The sequence below is a fragment of the Pinus tabuliformis genome, chromosome 7 (genome assembly GCF_031772625.1).
Source record: "Pinus tabuliformis cultivar Carrire ecotype Pingquan chromosome 7, CPIR1, whole genome shotgun sequence".
NCBI lineage: Eukaryota > Viridiplantae > Streptophyta > Pinopsida > Pinales > Pinaceae > Pinus > Pinus tabuliformis.
Genome location: NC_142293.1, coordinates 2,041,444,355 through 2,041,460,958, shown reverse-complemented (window position 1 = coordinate 2,041,460,958; position 16,604 = coordinate 2,041,444,355).

Sequence of the window (16,604 nt, the reverse complement as noted above, 5' to 3'; positions counted from 1 at the left end):
ACCAATGGACCTCTCCATAGAAAATAAAACTTGGCATGTTTTCCCTTGTCTTCCCTTCTTGAGTCCCATCTTAGAACTTTGTCACCAACATTGAAATCTTCAGCCTTAGCTCTCTTATCAAACATTGTTTTGAGCTTTTCTTGCACAATTTGAGCTCTGTCGTAAACTTGTTCTCTGGTTTGCTGCAGATGGATGGTCTGATTGATTCTTCTTTGAATGTCATTCGGTTCAACCTGAATCTCTTGTAACAACTTGATAGTAGGAATGCCCAGGGATGAAGGAAATCTGGCCTCCATTCCATATAGTAGCTCATAAGGGCTCATCCCAATTGATCTTTTGCTTGAAAGTTTGTCTGCCCATAGGGCATTTACCAGCTTTTTGTGCAAGTTCTTCTTGTTTTCTTCCAGCACTTTCTTTATGATGTTGATGAGGATTTTTTTAGATGACTCGGCCAAGCCATTACCTTGAGGGTAATAGGCTGTGGAGTGGCCCAAAGTAATGTGAAATATGTGGAAAAAGTTGATCATATTTTTGGACTTAAAGGCAGCGGCATTGTCAGTGATAATTTTCTCAGGGCAGCCAAATCTGGAAAGGATATTGCACTCAAGGAATTGGATAATGATGGTATCATTAGCTTGTCTATAGGGAATGGCTTCAACCCACTTAGTGAAATAGTCGGTGGTTGTTAGGATCCATTTGTGCTGGCCTGAGGAAGAGGGATGGATTTCTCCAATGAAGTCAAGACCCCATTGTTGAAAAGGTTTTTCTGTGGAGATGGGTTTAAGGGGCAGGGGCACTAAATTTCTGTTGCCCTAAAAAATTTGGCATTTGTGACATGACATGGCAAACTTCTTTACATTTGCAAAAAGAGAGGGCCAATAAAAGCCAGCCCTTAGAATTTTATTAGCAGTGGACTTCCAATATAGATGTCCTCCACAGTCACCTGCATGGAATTCTTTCATGACATTGTTAGTTTCATTCATGGTTAAACAATTAAGCAATATACCTTCATGATTTCTCCAAAATAATGCACCATCTATAACACAAAACTTTAATGCCTTCATTTTCAAAAATCTTTTCTTGGTTCTGGACAATCCTGGGGGAGCACACAGGTTTAACAATACAAAGCATATATCAGCGTACCATGGGGATTGTAAAAAGATTTCACTAGACTGTGGAGTCGCCAGCTCCGGTTCATTGTCGAGCTGGTTAATTTCTAAGGATTGAAAATTTGTTTCGGACAACAGTTTAGCTAAACCTTGTCCCTTTATCAGCTTGGTTGGTTTTATTTCTATGTCATATTCAAGGATGTTTGCAATCCACTTGCCTCTTTTGCCTTCTAATCCTTCTTGGGTCACTATGTATTTTACAGCAGCATGTGGGACATAGGCAATCACGTGTGAATATAATATGTACACTCTGAAATCCTTGATGGCCTTAACGAGTGCGTAGGCCTGTTTTTCCATGATTGGGTATTTCAAAGGGGCGTCTCTCAGAGCTCGGCTGAAAAAAGTGATTGGTTTTTCAGCTCCCTATTCATCCTTTTGCAAAAGGACAGCGGCTATAGTGTGATTAGATGCAAATGAAAATATGATAAAATCTTTATCAAACTGTGGGCTAGTTAGGACAGGGGTTTGTGTTAAGGCTGATTTGATACTCTCAAATGCTTGCTTGGTTTCAAGAGACCATTTTACCTTGGCATCCTTCTTTAACATGTTGCTTAACAATCTTATCAGCTCAGCTAGATTTGGAATAAATCTTCTCAAGAAGTTGATTTTCCCAAGAAATGCTTGTAGCTCTTTAATGTTTCTTGGAAATGGGATTTGGAGGATGGCTTGTATTCTTTCAGGATCAATTCTGATCCCATCCTTTGATATGATGTGGCCAAGTAATTTGCCTTCTTCAAGGCCAAACAGAGACTTCTTGGGGTTCAAGGAAATGCCATATTTCCTACATGTCATGAAAATTTGACTGAGATGCTTGAGGTGTTCTTCATCAGATTTGGAAAATGGGGTTAAGTCATCAAGGTAGACAACTAGGAAGTCATGTATTTCTTTGGCAAAAGCAATATCCATTGCTCGTTGAAAGGTAGCACCAGCGTTTTTAAGACCAAATGGAATCTTTACATACTCAAATGTTCCCCATGGTGTAGTAAAAGCAGTTTTGTCTTGGTCATCCGGGTGAACAAGTATTTGGTTGAAACCTGAAAAACCATCTAGCAAAGAGATTCTAGATGATCCCACTACTCTCTGCAAGATGTGGTCCATTTTAGGCAAAGGGTAATGTTCTTTTAGGGAGACTTGGTTTAAATTTCTGAGATCTACACAAAGTCTGATTTCACCTGTCTTTTTTCTTGTAGGGACAAGATTGGACACCCATTCGAAAAATCTGATGGGTGCTATGATGCCTGCTTCAAACATCCTCTTTAATTCCTTCTCAATTGGGGGAAGAAGCATAGGGTTAATTCTTCTAAGTTTCTGCTTTAAGGGTTTCTGGTTTGGTTTTAAAGGAATGGTGTGTTGGATCATCGAGGTGTCATAGGATTTCAGATCCTCATAGCTCCAAGCAAATACATCTTGGAACTCTTTGAATAAGTCAATGTACTTGGGCTTTTGATTAGGTGGTAAGTTTTTGGGCAGTTTGATCATTTTTGGCTTTTCTACTGTCCCAATGTTATGTTCCTCTATCTCAGTGTTTATGGGCTGCAATTTTGTCTTTCTAGGCACGTCATTAGCATCAAACATATCTTCTAATGGGGTTAGGCCAGCAGGCAGAAAGTTATCTTTTAAGTCAATGATGTCTGCCGCTGTTTTGGCTATATCTTCCAAGTGTATTTGTTTCAACTGTTCTATGTTTTCTTTGTCAAAAATAGTTGGTTTCAGGATTTTCTTAACTGTTGCAGCTGTTAATCTTGATGATTTTCATTTGTTTGGTGTTCTGTATCTGTCATAGCATCCATGTCGATGTTAATATTCGAAAAATCATGCTCAAGGGTGAGGAAACTATTAATCTGGGCATCATTTTCGAATACTTGCCAGTGTTTAACATTATTTGGGACTGTGGGCCTATGTTTTATTTTAGCTGTAAAGTGATGGTTTGGGTCAAAAGGAAGCTTGCATGTACTAGCAAAGGTGGCTAGGTTGTGTGCATGAATGTTGTGATTTCTTGAAATCTTGTCAAGCTTGAATTCAGTGAATGCCTGGAGTATATTAGTAGCAGCGGTCCTATAGGCTCTCATTCTCTTGTCGTTGGTTACAAAATTGCTTTTCATCTATTGTATGATTAAATCAGAGTCTCCCAAAATAGACACTTTTGCAGCTCCTAAGTTCTGAGGAGTTTAAGGCCTAAAAGCAGAGCCTCATACTCTGCCATGTTATTTGTGCATTTAAAATTCAGTCTGTAGGCATGTCCTTCTGCATGGTTGTTATATGTGTTGTGAATCCAGACACCTGCCCCTCCTCCTAACTTGTTGACAGAGCCATCAAACTCTAAATACCATGTGATTTCTTGCTTATGGTCAGTATCAAGAGATTGAGTTATTGTAGGATTGGGCAGATTTAAGGTTTCTGTTTGGGAAAGTTCTTTTGGTATGCTGGTTGCATCAATTGTTGTGACACTTTCGTGGGTATTTGCAACCAACTCTTCATTATGTGTGCTTGTTGCTCTAGAGCAAGGGCTCATTATCAATTGAAACATTTGTATCATCATTAAACAAAATAAAAGAATCCATATTAGAGTGGATTAGGTAAATGGGAAAATTTTCAGGCTTGCTCTCACTACTTACCACATATTTCATGAGCGTTTCTCTATACAGTATCTTTGGTTGCCCAAAGACTGAAATGGTGGCATAGGGAAGGTCTAATTGAAGGGATCCTTGGAGCTTTGCTCCCCATGATCTTGACAGAGCATACCGTACTTTGGCGGAATGTCAGCAATCACTACATCCATGAGGATGGTCTTGTTTGGGTATTGAAAAAGGAGACACACAAGTCTTTGATGAGGCCTAGACATTTCACTTGACTTGAGTCAAATGAGTACAGATCTTTGTAAGATCTTGTAACATCAAGATTCAGTTTTTCCATTACTGCTTTGGGCATAAGATTGTGCGATGCCCCTGAGTCAAACATAGCATTGTGCAAAACCTTATCATGTATATGAAAACTGACATAAAAGGGTGGGACATGTCCATGTGTTGACTTTTTGTTAACTTCTGGGCCAAATAGCAGCTCTGGGGTGTCATCTAAAACATTTACATCATCCTTAACCTCTGGCATTTGAAGTGATTTTTGAATTTGCTGCCTATATACATCGTGTTTGGAAAGTTATGCGAGAGGAATGGATATTTTTAACTTAGCTATTCCTGTCTCTAAGTTAAATGGCTTTTCAGTGGAGTCCTAGTGTTGATAATAGCAGTTTTTTATATTTCATTTGAATTGTTTGTGTTTCGCTCTTGTTTATCAGCGTTATGGGAAGTTTTTGCTTGCGGTTTTTCAACTTCAGGAAAGTTTTTTGGAACCCTTTTCGAGCTTTCTTTCGAGGAAGAAGGTGGGAAAGGCTGATCTTTGAAAGGCTGTATCTTTGTTATGTCTTCTACAGTGACTTGATGCAGGTTTGGAATAGGTATATCAGCTGGTTCTGTTATGACAGCCTTGCCTTTAGTCTTGCTGGGTTGTTTGCCTTCCTTTCTTTTACTGGGTTCAGAAATCTCAATGGTCCTAGTTCTCAACTTATATTTTTTGTGTACTTCATACACAGCGGTATCATAACCTTGTTTGAAATCAAAAGACTCGCTAGACCTAGTCTCAAACTAATTGTAATCGGGTTCATTTTGGTCTTCTTGGGATAGGACAGTTTGGTGCTCACCCTTTAGATCCATTAAGTTCATGTGAGTGTCCTATATGGGTTCACTAGATGTAGATCCTTCAACATAATTATCATGGACAGGGGGTCTTATATCATGGTCTTGGTTAGGCCTACCAGCATTTGTGTTCTGTGTTTTTCTAAAATTTGTGTTGCTTATGGTATTAGACTGTTGTCCTTCCTAGGATGCTTTTCTCTAAACATTTTCTACTCTTTCTCCCAGCCTTTGCAGGCCACTGATGATAGCATCAAGCTTTTGATCAAAAGCTGAGGGTTCTTCCTTAAAGGTGGTTCTTCTTTCCATTCTAGCTCAGTTTCTTTTGGCAATTAAATTGGCTTCTACACTGACAGCAACATTTTGCATGTCCGCAAGGGTTTGAGGAGCTCTTTCTTTTAACTGGTATGCCATATCCGGGTCGAATCCATTGGGAAATTTGTACAAGGCCAGATCAGGTGGAGGCCTTAAGTTCTGTGGTATTACGTTATATACATTATTGAATCTTGCACAGTACTCCAAAATAGTCTCTTGAGGACCTCGTTTGATCGTATCATATTCAACTAGTATGTGCAAGCGGTCTTTCTTTTTCTCCCATCTATTGGTAAAGGATTGGTAAAGCTCATCTGGGGTAGTTATGGAATTTGCAGCAAGTGATCTGAACCAAGTTCTTACATCACCTGTCAAACTCTGAACAAAAATTCTCACTCTTACACTATCATCGTCTATCTCATAGTTTTCAAAATAGTCTTGCATATTTTTGGTGTGCTGAAGGGCTGTGAAAGGAGCGGTGGAATCAAAATATGTGATTTTCGATTGGTACTCTTGAGGTAAAGCCCCAACATTAGCAGGTAATTGTAGGGGTGCATATCTATTAGCCATATTGGCAGGTATAAGTGGAACAACGAGGATAAGTGGAACAACTAGAGTAACGCGGATCACAGGAGTAATAGGAATGCTGGAAACAACATTAGTGCTAGTATGTGCAGTGAATGAAGGTGTGGAAGGAGTAATACGGGATGTAGATGATGAACTAAGGGAAATAGGGGTTGAATGGAACAAAACCTTGACAGGAGTCAGAATACTGCTAGGGTAAGCTGTTTCAGGGCTCAAATCAGCAAACTTTTCCCATCTTTCTTGCTTCCTAATGATTTTGGAGATTATGTTAGGGTTTTCAAAAACAACTGGAGGGTTGGGGTCTGGGTTAGACCTTGTATATCGTGGATTTTTCTTGGGAGCCAGTTTGTGAATTGTTTTTTTTTTGGGTAATTTTACGGGGAATGTTTTTCTAATCAACAAGGGACTAATTAAAATATGGGACAGCTTGTTTGTAACTTAAAACTAGCATGAAGATTGACTGAAGCACCATTTATTTACTCCTATTAATGCAAAGCAAAAACAATCTCAAAGGCTTCTTGGTTGACATTCAGGCTTCATCTGTAGTTTTAAGAGATAAACAGTAGTTGGGAAGTTTGATTTATGGTCTCAGCAGAGCTTTCTTACCTTATTCGTGAAACTATCTGAGGAAAGTCCCCAGCGGAGTCACCATTATTTTATCACTCATGTTGTCCTTAAGCTCTGGAAAAGGATACGGCCGAGGTAACCACAGACCAACTTTGGACTGCAGGTTCTAGCCAACCTGCAATCAGAGAGGGCTCTCTCTTTTAGATTTAGCTTTTTTGAAAAGGATTTTAGGCTAGGTCTCGAGTTCAGAGGGTTTTTGTTTGTTTTTGGTGGGAAAATTGATGTTTTCAGATAGAGAGGCAAGGCGCAGTCTGGAAGTTTCAAACCATTGGGCTTGGAGTCGAGGAGGAGAACTGCTGGTGCATTTCTTCGATCACAAGAGAGGGAAAGTGGAGCAAGATAGCTGAGAATGAAACAATATTTCAGGTTTAAATGATGGGAAGAATGCTAAGTAATGATAGGCAGTTAAGAATCTCTCAATCAGCTTAACAGAGGAGGTAACAAAGCGCTACCTAGGGGCAGTAAAGAATCCCTAGATAATTGGAAAACACAGGTGAATTGGGGTAAACATGAGCCAGGAGGAATTCATATTCATAACCAATTCAATCAGAGGAAAACATAAAGAAATAACAGAAATTGAGCATAGAGAGTATTTAAACTAATTCTAGGTTATTCTTTCTTTCTGCTATTTAGATAGTGGTAAACAATAAACAGAGGTAAGATGCACTTATTACTTCAGGCTGCAACACAAGAATTCCATCTTGATATCTCCAAAAACATTCATTTACAACAGACAGTTTTCTCTCCAAGCTTTCATCAATCTTTGATTGTAGAAAAAACTCAGGTATACAATGCGAGTCTCTGGTGAAAATTCTCAATCAACCAACTCTTGAAACAATGTAGAGGGCGGTATATATAGGGAAAAACTATATACAACGTTCCTTTATTACATCTTGACCTAATCAGGTCATAAAGAAAAATGACTACTTAACCTAATCCTATCGAGAAATAAATGCAAAAAATATCTCAGGCTGCGCTCAGGGCCGCCTTATCAAAACTGAATAAGTGATGCTGTCCTTGGTGGCTTGCTGTAGTGTTTTCTGAAATAAATGTGTATGGGTTCCTGCATCTCTGCTGTCTATCTACATTTAAATCTTTAACTGTGATTTGAGAGCAAGGATGGGCTTAAGCCTTTTGATTTGACTTTCTAGGGGGGCTCATCAATGTTCAGGTGCTTCGAGCCCCTAAAAAATCTTGACTGATACTCTTTGGCTCTTCTTCTTCCTCTGATACTCTTTGGCAATAAATTGATGTTGTTCTAACGTGCTGTGGGTCTTATTCACAAATTAATGGCCGCTGTTTGGCCTCTGTTTCCTTCAAAACTGTTTTATGCTCCTTCCGGCAAGCTTTGCGAAGAAAAATGGGTCATTCGGCGCCTTTCGGGCCTGCTGGGGGCCGCAGAATGAAAAGGCACAAATTGCTCATCAAAAACTGCCTCAGAAACTGATTACGGGGCTCTGAAGTGCGATTTTTTTCCCTTCACGCCAAAAAGTGCTGATGACGTCAACATGACGTCAGCGGATGTGACTTCGTATGGCGGGTGACGTCAGCAATGACGTCAGCATGAAGATGTGGCAGGATGACATCAGCATGATGACGTCATCCTTTACGGACGGTGACGTGGTAGGTGCAGTGGCAGGGTACAGTGGCAGGAGGCCACGTGGCAGGTGACTCGGCAGTACGGTGGTAGGGGGCCACGCAGGCGGACGATGTGTTGTGGTGACTGGGCAGGGGGGTGACGCGGCAGGTGACGTGGGGCTTACATCATAGGGGAGGGCGGTAAGCGGTTTTGGGCGCACCGCCTTAGCGCCTGGGCGGTTTTGGGGGAAGGGGCTTCGCCACACCCCAACGCTTGATGCGTGGCGGGAGTACGGCGGGTAATACCGTCCATCTCCCGGATGCTAAAGCTCGGGCGATTCGAGGATGGGAGGGCCCGTCAGTCGTAGATCTGCGGGGCGGATGATCCAACGGCTGGTGGCGATGGCAAGTCGGCGGGGGTATACGGCGGGGAATATGCGCAGAATATTCCAAATTAAATAACGCACGCAGGGGGTTAAGACTTAGGGAAAGGGGTGTTATGTGTTAATACGAGCGCAAGTTAATGTATTTATTCCTGAAACTTAGGATAAGGGGGAAAAAAGTGGGTTTTTGAGGGTTTTAGGGCTAGGGAAGAGGTTATTAATCTGGCCAGGTGTCAGATTAATCCCTACTTGGACACGGATGGGCTAAAAGCAGCCCGAGATGGACTGTTCTTTCCCGGACTTACAAAAATATGGCTATATTGCCAGGGGGGATATTTATATAGGGGAATTTTATATACAAAGTTTTAATAGGGGAAAGGGGAAAACTGATAAGGAGCTATACATATTTATTAGTAGTTAATATGAAGGTGATAAGCAAGTGCTAAGGTCAGGGACCTTAGGCTAATTTTGGGGAAAATACTTTGAAAAGAAATAGAATCCTTGAGTGAAGCAGATCTTCACCAAGGCAACTGATATGGATGATGATGAATCTAAGAGAAATCAAGCAGATCTTGACCTCTTTGGGAAGTTAGTAAGGGACTTGGGGAATTAGAAGAAGGGGGGAGTTAGTTATGTCCACCTTTGAGCTCCTTTGCATGAACACTGCCTGCACTGTGATCTGTAAATATATAATACTTTGTACCACAAAATTGATCATAAATTATCATTCTGCAACCACACAGCTACCTACCCAGCCTACTCTCCTAACATTTTTTCTTCCTTTGAATTAGGTGCACTTAGACTTGCAAACCCAAATTTACAATTTTTCTTTTGAATTTTTCCTATCTAAATCTACACTTATTTCTGCCACGGCCCAGATTAAACAGTTGGGTCCCTTTGATTCTCTACCTATCTACAAATCTACCAAGATTAAACTGTTTGGATAGATGTCATTCTCTATATTCTAAAGTAGGAAATTGAAACCTAGGGAGACCAACATTTAACTGTTTGGACCTCCCTTACATGAAAACTCTTCAAAACTGGAACAACTTATCAAATATTGGAATCAACAGTAGCATTTGTACCAGCACACTTCATGGCTTTCTTCTTTGGCCTCTTCTGGAAATATGGAACACTGCAGCTTGCAAAGTATGACATATTTGGCATGCAAAAATGTCAATCATGAAAAATTATACCCTGTTGCAATAGGAGGCTAACAGTATGTATTTCAAGAACCGACATGATTGGGGGAAAATACAATCTATAGATTGTTATTTTTCAAGAATTTGATCTCGAGTTCTTGTCGGCCAAGTCTAAGAAATCATTTGTTTTTGCGCAATTAATTTTCGAGCTACCTTGTGGAGAATATATTGTTTATGAGGAAAGTTTCCCCAATGAACATCTATTCCTCATCTTTTCACAAGATACCTGGTATGGAGATATCATAATCTATCTCCAGACTTCGAAGTTCCCTCCTGCTTCCTGGAAGGATGAACGTTGAAAATTACATCACCTAGCTAAGAACTATGTCATCATTGGTGATACATGATATCGCCAAGGGGTTGATTCAATCCTTAGGTGTTGTTTAACCTTAGAGGAAGAAGAGTCTATGCTTAATCATTGCCACAGTGGAGCTTGTGGTGGTCATCTTTCAGGGCTTGCTACAGCCCAAAAAATCTTGCATGCCAACTACTTCTGGGCTTCGCTTTTCAAAGATTGTATTGAAGCGGTCAAACATTAGAACCCTTATCAAATCTATACTTGGAAGAAGCGTGCACATCCAGCTCCTCTTTTCCCTGTTATCACTGTCGGTCCCTTTACAAAGCTGGGTATTGAGTTTACTACTTGTAATCCGTCTTCAGCAGCGAATCACAAGTACATTATAGTGGCCGTAGACTACTTTACGAAGTGTGCTGAGGCCATGGCCACTTATAAAAACAATAGTGAAACAATGGCATTTTTCCTCTTCAATTAAATGATTTCTCGTTCTGGTATCCCGAGAGAGATTGTGACTAATCATGGCAATGATTTTGAGAACGAAATGATGTCAAAATTGGCTCTTAATTTGGGCTTTCGGTAGGAGCATTTGTCTCCGTATTATCCTCAGGCCAATGGATAACTTGAAGCCATGAATAATTCCCTCAAAATGATCCTACAAAGGAAAATTGACCATAATCACTCCAATTGACATCTCATGTTGTATCCAGCTCTCTGGGTTTACCGAACCTTGGTAAAGACTACCACCGGTTTTACACCTTTTCAGTCAGTTTATGGGCTGGAGTCTATTTTTCCTGTTGAGTGCGAAATTCCATCCCTTAAGTTGGCTGTTGAGCTCCTTCCATAGAGCTATAGTATCAAAGAGCGCCTCCTTCATTTGGAACATCTCGGTGAGCAACATCAAGATGCTACCATAATCAATGAGGCTCATAAGAAAAGGGTTAAAACTCAGTACGATAAAGCTATCCATCCTCAAGTTTTTTCTGAAGGCGACCTTGTCCTGGTCTATGACCAATATAAAGATGCCTTGGGGGAAGGAAAATTCAAGTCTATGTGGTATGGTATATTTTTAGTGAAACGAGTTTTAGGAAAAGGGGCTTATGAATTAGTCGATTTTGAAGGGAACAAGTTGGCGGAGCCCCGAAATGGGATCTATCTCAAGAAGTAATTTACTTAGGTTACCACCAAGCAATGGATTCTTTGTATATTTTGTATTTTTATCCATATTTCGTCCAGAGTTATTGTGATATTGACATTTTTTTTATCTTCTTTGGAAGGTGTTGATGGATGACTTGGTCTATTTCGGATTCGCCGATGGTGCTAGTCGGCACACTTGGAATCCCGCTTCCGCAGCTTGGGTGATTTATTATCCAAATGGTCAGTTGATGATGTCAAGGGGAGTTTGTATTGGTTCTGCGTCAAGTAATATTTCTGAATATACTGCAATCATTAATTTACTATCCGAAGCTACTTCTTATGGAATTGATTTGTTTGTAGTGTATCTTGACTCACAGCTGGTAGCGTCACAATTGAATAACATTTGTTAGATTCAGGATCCTTATTTATATTTCCAAGTTTTGAGAGTGAGGGTGTTTCAAAGATCATTTTTTTATATTACTTATTTGCACATTCCACGATCTGAAAATTCATTGGCAGATTCTATTGCTAATCAAGCATTAGATTGGCATATCAATCATTCATCAAGTTAAAAACAAACATCAAAAATCTGGAAATGTATATATATATCATAAAACGACCCATGTGTAAATAATGTGTTTAAAATTGGGATGAAATTCCCATAATAATGTCCAATCTATCTACGACCTGGCTCAGGATGAGTGGCTAAGTAGGTGACTATTTCGTTGGCCACACGCCGAAAAAGGTGAACCTTGTCTCGTGGTACTCCTACCACGCAGCGTTGCATCTCCTTAGGTAGGTCTTCTATGGCAATGATTTATACCTGGTGAGTCAATCTCACCAAGTTTCTTTGGACTACGTATAAGATCCTCTCTATCTCTACCGCCGCCTCTTCAGCACATATTCCGCGACATCTGTGTCGTGAAAATATGTCTGGTCATATCAGACCCACATCTGGAACATGATCATTATATCAGTATTTTAATCCCATCAAAAATATCTTTAAGTTCATTTTTATATTTAAAAAACACAAAAAATCTTAAAATTTGATAAAACTTAAAAAATGGTTACCTATCTCTCCCCATGCTATGTTTGGTGGCAACACCAAATTCGAATCTCCTCTGAAATCCATGCCAACATGGGGATAGTCATCCACAATGATGATTTTTTGTTCCCACTAGGAGAAGAACTCATCATCGAAAGAAGTCCTCCGCACATCCCCGCCTCCAAGGCGTTTCATCAGGTTAGCCCACCTACCCATCCGAGGATCTCAGGGGCTATTGATAGAAACTGATACTCTAGGACATAGCCCTAGAACCTTCTTGAAGAAGGAGCACAAAATGGTCCCATATCCAAAATTTTTGGCCTGTCCTTTCTGAATGGAGGTCAACTCGCTCTTCATATTGGTAAGAAGAGGTGTACACCAATCAAAAACAGTAGTGAGACACTCCACAACCAAGCTCATGGATAGTGGTGACGCTTGGTGCAATGAGGCTAATCTATTTATCCTGGCTATGGTGAATAGTAATATCCTCAGGGACAAGCTCTACACATGTTTTATTGGAATTTGGATTCCAATCTCCTCCAGATGCCCCGGAGAGTATATATGTACGTAGTCTTCTACTGAAAGACTACCTCGTCTCTGTCCAGTCGAATATACAACTTCTCCTGTCCGGGATAGACCAGTGATAAAGTAAATATCTTCTACCTCTATCCTCAAAGGCATTTGATCAATCATAAATGCATCATCTTTGATACTCCAATAGTGGATTAACATTTCAAGCAAGAAGGTGCTGGCCTTCATATTTGGCATTTTGGAAAATTTCAATAAGCCACATCCCCTCAATGAATCTAAGGCCTGATAATGATTCATAACTTCATTATGAATGGTACTATGCTCCCTCTCTCTCCAGCTGATTTTCATCCTGAAAGAAATTAAGTTTCAACCATTAGATTTTTGTGTTTAAATTTCAAACCGCGTATACGCAGGTCCCTTTCATACACAGTCACATGTAGGACTTGCGTGTACGCGGGTTTATAATATCCAACATGTGTATACGTGGCGTTGAAAATTTTAATGTAAATTCCTACAGTCAAGAAAATTTTAACATAAATTCCTATAGTCAAATCTCACTTAAAATTTCTAAAAACAATCCTAAAGTAATGCAATCTATAATTTGGGGTTACCTGATGATTTTGATCCAATTCGAATGGTCCAATTCTTTGGGAGGAAAGTTTTCTCTTTTTTCTCCACAAGTTTTGCTCTCAACACAAATGGTACAAATGGTGAGTCAAAAAGTCATTTTATAAGCTTTGAAAATGTTAAATTTTTTCAAAAGCTGATCTTTTTCGTCTCATGAATCTCTTAACTTGTGAGCTTTGATTATCGGGAATAGGTTGTTTTTTCAGGACATTTTTGACACTTCTTCAGAATTTCACATTGGTTCCATGACTGCTGACCTGTCATGCCGAGTATCATTTACTCACTGGCATATAGGTTAGGGAAACCACTTTTCCATTGCATTTTTCATACTAGCCTCCATTTGTCAATACACTTGCGAGAGGGTTGATCCCATCATGTTATGGTTAGAAAACCATGTTCACTCGCCGATTTGTAAATCATGACATGATGGTAGAGCCATCCTTTACATGGGCATCGTAGTTAGCACCTCACTGACATTGGTTGCCCATGCTATTTTATTGATTACGCTTGGGAGTCTTCTCTAGTCCCGCCATGACTTGTGCATTGAAGACTCATTCCTCTTTGCTTCTTTGCTTTGTTTTGGCCTTATACCCTACAGGTTCCTTTGTGTTAAGTTATTCCTGGTTTGGGTTATTTAGTGCCAATCAGGGCTCAGTTCTTAGTTTTCTTGCTGTCACTGTACTTCCTGCTCCTGTAGGAACTCAGACATCAAGTTTGATATTTTTCATCAGGCATCATTTTTTATTTTTCTTGTAAAACTTCATATATGCATCTTTGTCTATTTACAAAACCGTACACACGCTTGTTTCTGTGAATTGAAACTGTGTATACATGAGTTTCTTTTGGTAGAAGCGCGTGTACATGCAGTTGTGTAGGGACACAGTCACATATACAATTTTTTGCATGATTTTTTCAAATCTTTCTGCCTGGAAAAAATTGTTTCTTGGTCTGTGTGGTTTCTGAGTGGTCAGTTTCTGTTTTCAAAATTTAATTTTTCAGTGAGCTTACTGTTACAAATTCTCTCCTGCTTTGAAATTTTTTTGGCCTCGGTTTGCTTCACAGTGAGTTTTATGATTTGTGTTTGAATACACAAGGCTTCTTATAGAGGTTCTTGATTGTTCTGGTCTTCCAGAATAGAATATCGTTTGCAATATTTGTGTCAAACTTCATTTTTATGGTTTGCTTGCTTTGCTTCCCGTCAGTTTTGTGGCCATACACTTTTTCTTTCTTTTCGAAAGTTTCTTGTTGATGAATTTGAAAGTGTGTCTTTCTTGATTTCTTGGTCATTTTCTCATAGCTCTTTTTGCTGCTTTTGGATCGTTTAGTGCAAGTTGAAACACCTATTTTGTTCAAGTTTTCATTCGTGTTGAATTTATAACTTGAAATTTTCCTTGTGATTTGTTTTTGGTCTCTGAGTCTTTGGTGGCATTTTGAGTGCTTCTGAAAAGTTATTTTTATTGTTTTCTGAAAAAGAAAAGTCCTTCAAAAACATTGTTTTCACTTTCTTTTGCCGCATTTTAGTTTGGTTTCTTTTGGGTTTTAAGAGTGATTTGGGATCATTTTGATTAGTCCTTCTTGTTTGGGAAACATTTTGTGTTCAAAATTCATATTCCTTCCAAACACTTAAGTTGGCTTCTAAACAAATTACTTTCATTTCTTTCTAGAGTAATCTAGAATTTTGTATTATCATGTACCCCTTGCATTAGGGTAGTTTTTCATCATTAAACCATCAATAGTTTTTTAAGTTTTTGCTTTATAGAATCTTCTTAGAACCCAAGTAGAAGTTTCTTTTCATCGAAGAACAAACAAGCGCATTGCATAGAAGTTAGTTTTTCATTAATTACTTTTGCGTCATATGAACACCATCAATTTCACTTCCGTATTTTCCCTTTGACTTAAAAATAGCATCCACCTAAAATCAAGCGCTTAATAAAATAAACTAAAACTTTTTATATTGTCAATCAATATACACCAACAAGTTTTAGGTTTATTTAAGGCCTTGGATTAGGAGAGAGGAGAGTAAACTCTGCAAGGCCACTTTAAATTGTGAAACATAGAAGTCTGAATAAAGAGTGAAATCAAATAGCGTTAGGGAGACCAGGAAAGCTCCGTGACTGGGAGTTAAGAACGAGGGTTTGTTAAGATAAGGACGAGAGATACCCCCTCTCTTACTTGCGGATCTTACGTCACGACTGATCTGCCCAACTTCTGATACGAGTTGGTGCCTTTAGTTGCCAATCCTAGGGATCTACACAGGTGGTTGCGGAGGGGAATCCCGTGGCACCTGAGGTTGATGTTGCATCACATTCTACGGTACTTCTGAAGGGCACCCTTGTAAATCTTGGGAGCTTGCACTGGAAAAGGCTATTGTTTGGAGGTCAGCGTAACTACCTCTGGTACCTTCGCTAGTAGACTTGGGGCATAATTACCCCAGTATATTTTTGAAAGGCCCTTTTTATTCACTTTCTTATATTTTGGTGTCCAGTCCTAATCACCCGGAGAAAAAATACTTGGGATTTGTTTGACTACTGAATTATTTAGGGACATTTTTAGTGTGAGTTCTGTGCTCCTAGTTGGCCTAGCTTTCAATTTTCTTGAATCTTTAAGTAGATCTTATTAAAATGATTCAAAGTGGCTGACTGATCACTTAGATGGTCTCGTGGACTGCGTGGGCTTTCACCTACGAGCCCAGAGCATTCTCCTAGAAGGCATACGAGCGATTATTCCAGTGGTAGCTGGCGCATCGGAGATTTATCGTCCGCTTGGGGGTATTAGTGCATAAAATACACTTGGTACTACGACAGAGTTAGAGAGGAACACACCAGTTCTTTCTCGAGTAATCTTCAAGTCAGAAGATAATATTGAGGTAGAAGAAATTTCAGAGTCAATTGCAGCTCTGAATTCTCCTCTCCCTTCTGATCATCCAGACTTATTGTTATACATTGGAACTCTGGTGCACAGCCCTTCAAGCCCAGGTCCAGACACATACATCCCTTGGATGACCACTGCTAGAAGCATGGCATCCATGACGAGTGATATGAGTATGCAGAATCCTATATTAGTACAAGCGGGAGGAACTATTTCCATCCCTTATACATATTTATTTGGGTCTGCTGCCAACACATCCTTGTTTGGGTCTACTTACCATTTCCGTCGACGAGTGGAAGTTACCAAGCTAATGCATCCAATTTTGGATTCTTCCTTTTGGAATACCTCTCAAGGTATTCCTTCAACTCCATTGAATGTACCATCACCGCCTCCACATCCATGATGAGTGGATCAACTTCTTTTCAGAGTTTCCTTTCGCAAGTGGTCATATACCAAATTCCAATTCGATGGTAGGTCTAGCCTTTTCATTTCATGATTCAAGGCAACAATCCTTTTTAGAGTTGGACAAACCCCGCAGTTAGTGGGATCAGAGCTGGGA